This window comes from Meleagris gallopavo, chromosome 6, assembly GCF_000146605.3.
Source record: "Meleagris gallopavo isolate NT-WF06-2002-E0010 breed Aviagen turkey brand Nicholas breeding stock chromosome 6, Turkey_5.1, whole genome shotgun sequence".
Lineage (NCBI taxonomy): Eukaryota > Metazoa > Chordata > Aves > Galliformes > Phasianidae > Meleagris > Meleagris gallopavo.
Genome location: NC_015016.2, coordinates 29,890,657 through 29,900,037, shown reverse-complemented (window position 1 = coordinate 29,900,037; position 9,381 = coordinate 29,890,657). Strand labels below are relative to the sequence as shown.

The window sequence follows — 9,381 nt, the reverse complement described above, 5'->3', positions numbered from 1 at the left end:
TTTTGGCAGTGAAGAACTGCTTGTTGGATTTGTTTTCCAAAAAATAGGCTTTCAGAATACTTTTCATTTCTTAGAAACTGCGTGGGTTCACTGGAGTAGAATTTTAAAAATAGCAACATGAACTTCTACTACCTTTCTAACAGACAATCAGTAGGTTTCATGTCAGGATAAATTCCTGTCTAACTTACACAAGACCCTCTCTAATTGCTGCAATGATAAATGCCAAGAGAATCCTAAGAATGAAAAAATGTCCTGAGCATCATTTGGATAGTAGAATTCTTTGTTAGCCAAAATAATCCAAAGATTTTTCTTACTTTAAGATATTTATGAGCTATTTTGTGTAATATTGTTACAAAACGTGTTCAGCCATTTTTTTTTTTTTTAAGAACGATTCTCCTGTAAATGTGCTTTAAAAATCCTGTGAATTTTCTGGTGTCTCTAAGATTCATACATGTCAGTCTTCATGCAAATTTCTGTGTAAACATTGATGTTTTGTGGTTCAGCAGTAGGTTCCATGTTTAATAGAAATCGTATTACTCCTTCCGCTGTAACACCCATAAAAATACTGATATCTCCTGAATAAGAAGCCCTGGCTGATGTACCATAATTAAGATATGGGATACTGTATATAGGAAATACATCCTCCAGCGTACATTTTTGAAAAGAGTTTGTGTCCTTCTTACGGCTTGTGTAATTGTCTCTTACAAGTTGGTTTCAACAACTTGGGTCTTATTTCTAAAATCCGTGTCCTGGCTGAATTAAGAATATGATTTAAGAAGCATCTGACTGCTGCTTCCTAATTTTAATTTAAGCAAATATTACCGTAAGCCAACTGGCTGTGCGTAGTGCCTTGAGGATATCTGAAGCCTTATATTTTATTATTTAGAGGTCAAAAAGGGATTAGATGTGAGAAGAAGGAGAAAATTCCACCATTATTTGAGTCAGTGTAGTAGATGGTTAGTCTGGGAATTTATGAATTGGTCAGTTTAAGACAGATATGATTATGGTGAATTGGGTACTTCTTACCTACATTCTTACTCTAGGGTATGTGTTATTCAGCTTATTCATCAGCTTGGTAAACTAATAGCTTGCACAACCCGTGCAATTTGTTCTTCAAATTCCTTCCCTTTAAATCTTGGTGATAATGTGTTCCGGTAAATTAACAGCAAAGATTTTTTTTTTTTCCTTTCTGGCATTTGTCTGAAGCTTCAAATAATGTTGTTGTAGCCCTTACGAACTGAGATCAACCAATAGTAGTTGGACACATCTCTCATTTCAAAGTTGGCAGACAACCCTGAGCAATCCCACATGCAGACCTCAGCCAAGTGGAAAGAGAATGCAACACGAGGGAAGGAGATCCAGTGCTGCACTGTACAGTGGGTTGCAGGGAGGTGTGTCAGAGGAATGACTATGACTTGACGTAGTCAAATAGGAGGCTGTGGGGGGTGCATACTAATAATTAGGGTTATTTCTCCTTGGGGCTTTATTCAGTGATGGAAATGAAATGTAAAATGGATGAAGAAGATTAGGAATGACGTCTGAGGGGATGTTTAAAAGTGTAGTTTGTACCATAACCACCTTTGCTGTATGGGAGTTCCCTAGTGGCTGATTTGCTTTTGTGGTCTTGGTCCTTTTAAAAACAATGATACAATGTTGGAAACTTTTTTTGGGGGGGGGTACTTCTTGTTTTGGGTTTAAAACTTCACCTTCCCTGAAGTGTTTTATAATCATTTATACAAAATATGACTCTATGTCTAGGTGGAGGCTAGTCATGAGTGGTGTCCCACAGGAGTCTGTCTTGAGACTCTTCAGCATCTTTATTAATGACATAGACAGTGGGATTCAACTAGTTTGTTGATGATGCTAATCTGAGTGGTTTGATTGATATAATACAAGCAAGGGATGGCATCCAGAGGGATCAGGACAGGCTTGAAAAGTGAGCCCACAAGACCCCAGTGTGGTTCAACAAGGCTGAGTGCAAGGTTTTGAGTTTGAGTCAGGGCAACCTCTATACAGATTGGCAGAAGAACTCATTAAGAGCAGTCCTGCAGAGAAGGACTTGGGGGTTCTGGCGGATGAGAAACTTGACCAGAGCCAGCAGTGTGCACTTGCAGTCCAGAAGGACAGCAATATCCTGGACTGTATCAAAAGAGGGATAGCCAGCAGGGCTAGGGTGGTGATTGTCCCACTCTGTTCTATGGAAATAGGCGGAAGAGTGATCATCTGTTGAACAAAGATTGAAAGTGCTGAGTAGCTGTCTCATTCCCTTGAGCAACACAGCCTGGACACCCCAAGAGGTGAGAATCCCTTGGAGAAAACAGGTCACGTTCCTGAAGTCTTACTGTTTTGCAGTCTGTACCCTGGAGCAATCAGCATGACCTTTGTTTACTAATTTGCCTCTAAATGTGCAATTTCCTCCTTACCCACTTATCTCTAAGCAGTCTGTAATATTCAGCAGGGAGAGTAGCCATGGACTTCGAGTGGATAGACTTTTATAGAATCTCTGTAAAGCACTTTCTAAAGGGCATATATGCACATAATTTCACTTGAAGAATTAAGTCCCTGTTCAAGCAAAGGAAGTGCTTTAAAAACAGCTGGAAGCATCCTTTCCTTTCCTTTCCTTTCCTTTCCTTTCCTTTCCTTTCCTTTCCTTCCATCTGTCCACCCTTCCCTCCCTCCTCCTTTCTCTCCATATTGGTTTCCATCTCTTTTTTTATGAATATGTAAAAAAATGATAGATTTACAAATACTTCCACTTTTATCTACTTTCTTACCTTGACTATATGGAGTAGGTAAGGTACAGTTTTCCCCATTTTGTGTGGGATCTTTTGGATGTCTCTGAAATCTGGCTTTGCAAAACTCTCATGCCTCAGCTGAAGGAACAGAGATGTGGATTCACTAGCCAAGATCTTTCTGTTTTATTCAGCCTGAAGCTGACTATCTTGTGAAGTTGGAAAGCTGGTAAAATGAAAATTATAAAAAGAGGAACAAACTAGCTTAAAAAGTCTTAGTTGCTCAACTTTCACTTTTCAGCGTCAGAATTTAGTTCCCTATTTTTGTACTTATCATAGTGGATTTTTCTAGAGAAACAGTCTCTAAAATTCTACTCTGAGCACTCCCTTCCTTCCAGAATAAAACTAAAATATTGGACAGAAGGTTGTTAAGAAACTATTTTACCAATTTTGTAATTGTAAGCCTGAAACATCTCTGAACAAACAATAGCTTATTTTTCGGACTATCTCCATATTTTTTTACCCATTTTAATTACCAATGCAAATCCATCATAAAGGCAGATTTCATACCCTTTGCATGGATGATACTGGGTTAATCTGCCCCATGGCATGAGAGTAGGGTCACCCACAGCACATTTACAAGCTTGTTAAATTTGCTGTCATTAAAGCTGAGTGTCATGGCAAAGTGAGATACAATGAACAGTGAAATAGTTATTATTTCTGCTGCCCTTCATTTAATCTTCAATATATGACATCAAAGTAAGGGGAAACAGGAAATGTCCCACATTAGTCAATCTTGTAGCTCAAGAAAACCTTTATCCTCCTGTAATATGAAAGCAAACTTCCTTTGACCACAATGTAATTTGCTAAATGCTTGTGATTTTACAACCTACAAATGAATGGTATTGCAAAAGGTAGGACAGAAATTCTGAAAGATGGATATTCTGTTTTATTTGGGGCAAGAAAAAGCTTGCTCATATAAGAAAATGAAAGCAAGCTATGTGGCAATTAATCCAGCAGTTAGTTCAAGAAAGCAATAAAGAATTAAAACCATGTCCACCTAAAGAAATTCTCTTCATGGTGTTTTGTTTTTAAGATGCCCTATCCTAAAATATTGTTTGTTTGTTTGTTTGCTTTATGCACAGTATCTTGTCATAAACCTGATGACTGCTCAGTACTTACACTTACCTGACAGAACACATACGCTACTTCTAAGACACTTCTAGACAAAGCTGTGTTGTTTTTTTTTTTCCAGAATTTTTGTTGTCCCACTAATGCTGTTTGAAAACTTTCACTGTGAAACTTTGCTTTAAATTTAAATCTATTTTGGACAAGGGCATGATCCCTTGAAATAAGATTTCTAATCCTGTGAAAATACTTTTTCAGTTGCCCTTCTGAGACATAATTCGGATGGATCAGCCTTTGTTACTGATGCACATACTTTCTGCTTCAGTATAAAAATAGTACAAAATATGAGTATGTGGACTTATGTGCAGGTACTGGAGGTGAATTTTTTTTATGGCAGCCACCATGCTATGCCTCACAGCCCTCTGTAGACTGTTTCTGATGGCCAGAGCTACATCACAAGCCTACACTTCTGCACAGAATTTAGCAGTTTCTAGTGCCCTCGTGCTGGCCAAGCTTTGCTGTTACAGACCACAGCACCAGGAGAGCTGCAGCGGTTACCAAGTGCAAACCAAAGGGGAGTACAGCCCTGCAAAGAGGTATAGACCACACTTATGGTACTGTAGTCTTCCCTTGGTGTGCTCTGTGCAGCGATGCTGATGTGCATGAGGTTCTGCAGAAAACCTTTAGCATCCAACGAGTCTCACGTGTCTTAGTGGGTTTGCATTAAATCCTTCTGGCATGAACCAGGAGGAAAGATGCTTAAATGGCATGTAAAAACAGATCAAACATACATCCACAATTCTGTGATACAGTCTCTCAGATTCCAATGATCTTTGGCTCAGGGTCGTAAGGAACCTTCATTTTTATCACTGTAACAGATAGCCCTTGATCAAATTAATGAAAAAAAGATATTCAATTACTTTTTGAGTCCATCTAAGCTTTTACCTGCCACAGCATCCTGTGGAAGGAAGAATCACAGCCTCAGTATTTATTGTTTATTTTGAACTTTCTTCTTGCTATTTTCCTTTTAAAACCTCCTTCCTTCTGAATTTGTACTCAGTGTTTCACCTTTTCTGCACTATTATATGGATTTATAGACCTTTGAAATATCCCTTCTCAACCATTCCTTTCCCAGGATGAAGTGTCCTAGCCTTCTGGGACATCTCTTATTTAAAAGCTATTCTGTAGTTTGATTGCCCCCATTAATCTTTGCAGTACTCTTTTTTGGTTATTTCATGTCCTTTTTAAGATGGAAGGTTATAGAAGTACTCAAAATGCAGATACTCTAAATTTAAATGAGAATTCCTTTATTTTTATCCCATTAAAGGTTTATTCCTTTAAAACACTTTGTCAAATGTCCTTTGGAAATCCAGTGCCTCATTAGTCTACAAAATCATAGACTTCTTCAAAGAACTCCAGTAGATTTGTGAAGCATAACTTCCCATTTGGAAAACCTTTGCTGTGTCTTTTTTTTGGGGGGGGGCATAGCATATACATTTGCATTTGTTTTCACCCATTTATATTTGACTGCTTTTTTTTTTTTTCCTACCAATTTTCCCAGAATGTGAGTGCTATGCCTTCGTTTGATATCACTCCAAGAACTGTGGCTTCAAAGGAGCAGTGATAAACTGTACCATATATAAATACACACACAACAGTATACATATGTGCATGCTAAATTGCACACATTTTCATATAATTATATATTCAAAATGTATAACAAAATATATGCTGCATTATTATATTACTATTGTAAAATAGATGATGTAATAATTCCATATTTGTATAAATATATATATTTACAGGGCATTTCCGCTTTCCTACTGTAACCACATATCATGCAATTGCAAGAATGATTTTAGAGAATGGCATGAATGGCTATTTTATGAATCTTTTCATGGAATTGGTAGTGGAATAATTTTCACCTGGGGATTTCCCTAGGAAACATCAGCTCCTAGTGAAACACAGTGAATAATTTGCATACAGTTGTAGAGGAAGGAATAGTACCATGCAACAAGTATGACTCCAATGGCATTTTCATCATCACAATTTCCTTCTTTCCACGACTCAAAAAAAACAAAACAAAAAACAAAACAAACAAACAAAAAAACCACAAAAAAAACACAAAAAGAACCAACCCCCCCCAAAAAAAGAAAACAAACAAAAAAAACCAAAGACCAACGAAGGGCTCCTTTAAAATCAAACTGCTTTAATACATTCATGACGTTGAAGCAGATGGTCACTCACAGACAATGGCAAGAAATGGGCTGGCATGCAGTACATGTTTTGCCATAGGTGAGGGGCACAGGTGGCCTATTCCTGCCCAGCACATGCTACAAGGAGAAGTGTGGCCAGAGTCAGTCAGACCACAGAGACCTCTGTTTTTTACTGAAGATGATGCTAGCCCAGAACCTGTCCCCATATCGCAGCAGGAACAGTGGCAGTCACTATATGCGGTTGTTCCCTAATACTAAGTATGTGCACAATTCTCAAGAGGATCTAAGGTCACAACCTTTGAGACAGAACGTTTGGATGCTAACACTCATTATTGCTCAATCTTACCTGAACGTGCTGGCACTTCACAGGGAATGATAAGCATGTCTTCAGTTTTGGATACAGTCTGGTTACATTTTTTCTATAAAGCACAGTATGCAGGAAAGATTTTTCTTTAATAAATTGATCATTTACAAAATTAATCACAACTGTTCCCAATCCATTGCATTTTCCCTTTTTTGTCATGTAAATTATTTGCCATTTTGATATATTTTGTCTCTCATGTTTATGATCTGAATGCAAAAGAAAAGTAGTGTTTTGAAATACTAATCACAGGAACTAATCTTTTCTCTGTTTTAGAGGATGTTGAAGCCTTTACAGCAGAAGCCGTAGTCTTTATATTTTGAAAAGCATTGTGGTTTGTGAAAGAAAAGATTTCTTCACATTGAAGGAGTTGAGAAAGGTCAGTATAAGAAAAAAAGTGCTTAGGTGTTAGCTCTTTTCTTTTTTCAATGTAGTTATTCCATTACCAAACTTAAAATGCGTCATTGTCGTGCAAATGAAACATGTTCCTTGAAAAAAAGTTCTTGAGACGTAGATCTTGGGAGCTTGCCCCTCTCTTACCCACAGATCCACACAATCTCATCAGAGGAGGCTATCTGGTTAGTCAGCCATGACCAGCCTTTAACCAATCTATAAAGACCTTGTTGTCACCTTGTTGACGTTAAAGTGGCTGAAATGACTTCCAGGAGGATTTGCTCCATTACTTCGTGAACCTGAGATGCAGCTTGCTGGTCTTCGTTTCCCTAGGTTGTCCTTATTATCGTTCTTGAGGGATGGCTGTGATGTTTGTGTTTTCCCAAACATTACACATCTCCCCCAGTCATTGTGACCTTTCAATAATGCCACAGAGGGACCTTTCAGTAACTCCCTCAGGACTTCCAGGTACATCTATGGATAGTCTATGGACTTGTATGTACGCAATTGACTTTAGCATGCCATAGCTGTGCCCTTTTCTAATGCAGGTAACAAGCCACCCTGCCAGGGCACTGAGGGCACCAATAGGCAGGAATTGCTTTGATCACCCTCAGCTGGAACCTCCACCCATGCACCCACTGCCCATTGGCTTAGGAGCTCTACTTAAGCTCATGCCCAGGTCAATACCACTCTTGAATTATGTTGTAATTTTAGGCTATGTTTTTAGTTCTGTTTTGTTCTGATTATGAAGAAATATTTGAATTTATTGGTTTGACTTCAGATGTGACTTGTTTGCTTTGCCTGATGGTCACTGATGGGACTTCTGCTCAGTACTGTGGGACTTGGTAAGTTCCCTGCCTATTCTGTCCTTACCCTTGGTTCCTAGTCTCTGGTGGAGTTCTCTTTTTGTTGCTCCCTGACATGTTCCCACAAATTACCCTAGCAGGCTAAAGGAAATGAGAAACCAGATGGCAGACCTTACTGGTGAAAGCAAAAGAAAGAATTAAAAAAACCAAAAACATTGATTACTTATTTTAGTCCGCTTCATGTCTTCTGTGGCTATCTTTCCCACCTCACTATACAGCAGAGCTGTGTTTTCCTTAGATTTCATCTTGTTACCAACAGGCAAAAGAAGTTGTTTTTACCGATTTGTATACCACCTGCAAGTTTCAACCAGAACTTCGGCCTTCCTACCTTTGCTCCTGTGAATTCAAGCACTGTTTCCATACTTCTCCTGGGTAGCCTATTTTTGCTTTGACCTTCTGTGTGCTTTCATTTGATATTTGAGCTCAGCCAGGAAATGAATGACCCTTCCATAGGGCCCTTCTCACACACTTACTTCCTGCATGTCAGAATGGGCTGTGCTCGTGCTTTGAGGAGGTTTATTATCGAAGACCACCCGTATGTTCTATGAAGCTGGGCTTGGTTCATGGCTCTGCATGCCCTTGTAACTTTCTTAAGATGCTACTGATCTCCAGCTGATCCATCCTGATGCTGTGTGGGGTACTTACATCTTTCATGTGGCGACCTATTGCCTCAACCAGGGTGACCTAGAGAAGGTTCTTTGGTCCCTCCCAAGCCCTCCCTGCCACCAAGGATGAGGAGAATAGCATCTTCCTGCAGCAGTCCTTCCTGAGCTGAGCTCTCTGCTGGGTGCCAGGTGCTGCTCTGCAGATGTCAGATGTTGCCTCCAATGGTACATTAGCACCATTGCTGCACTGTCTTGAGTGGGGGTCTGAGCCCTTTCACACCTCTGCTGTGATGGCTCTCAGTGCCAAGGTGACCAGAAGTGCACAAATAGTTGTGGGTTGCTTCCTGTCAGGGAAGCCCCCAGGAAGCCTGGCTGCTGGAGCTGGTCTGCAAGCAGAACTATGGTTTGGCTTAGTCTGCAGGAAATATTACAGGTTTTCTTAGTTTTAGTCCACTCATCTTTTATTATGCAAAACCAAACTGCTTTTAGCTACTGTTCCTTCTTGGACATAGAAGCATCTTTGCCCTAGAGCTCAATGCCACTTTCTGTCGTGCTTCTGTGAGTCATGGTTTGCTGGGTCACATCTCAGATGTCAATTATGTTGGGCTGGGAACGCAAAGAAGCTGTACTGAGTAAAACTTGCACACAGAACATAGATGATGAAGCAGATGGGAATAAGGACAAAATAGCCCTAATTCCACAGAAGTTGTAGAAAAAGATGCTGCAGTTTGCTTGTGGTGAACGCAAAAGCGCGTTGTGTTTCATTGGGTATTATCCTGATCAGTGTGAATAACAGCTAATTGGGGGGAAAAAAAAATAAAAAAAAATTAAAGAAGCCCCCTTAAACTCTATTTTAAAATCCATACAATTCTCAGGGGATTTGAAGTGCTAATATGTACTTAAAGAGAGGCTAAAAATGTAGCCGCGCGTAATTACGGCAGGGAAAAAAAAAGTCCCCAAGCAGAGCTGCAGAGCTTCCCTGAAATGTGGCAGTCAGCACGGTGCGCCTCGGAGGAAAGAGGAGAGCAGGCTTTGTGCTGCGTAGCCCCAGCCGCGCAGGTTCAGCGGGCAGCCTCCGAG

The 9,381-nt window shown here is 39.7% G+C and overlaps 1 long non-coding RNA gene across 2 annotated transcripts in view; it reads left to right on the top strand.

Moving 5' to 3' along the window:
- Positions 1-6,720: 6,720 nt before the first annotated feature.
- LOC116216750 overlaps positions 6,721-9,381 on the top strand; it is a 15,488-nt gene continuing 12,827 nt past the window's right edge. The window contains exons 1-2 of one of the 2 annotated variants that reach the window (XR_004160134.1): positions 6,721-6,816; positions 7,612-7,675. This is a non-coding gene — a long non-coding RNA (uncharacterized LOC116216750). Of the gene's footprint in view, positions 6,817-7,552; positions 7,676-9,381 lie in introns of those variants that run through there. The other variant, XR_004160133.1, reaches the window with a different exon arrangement.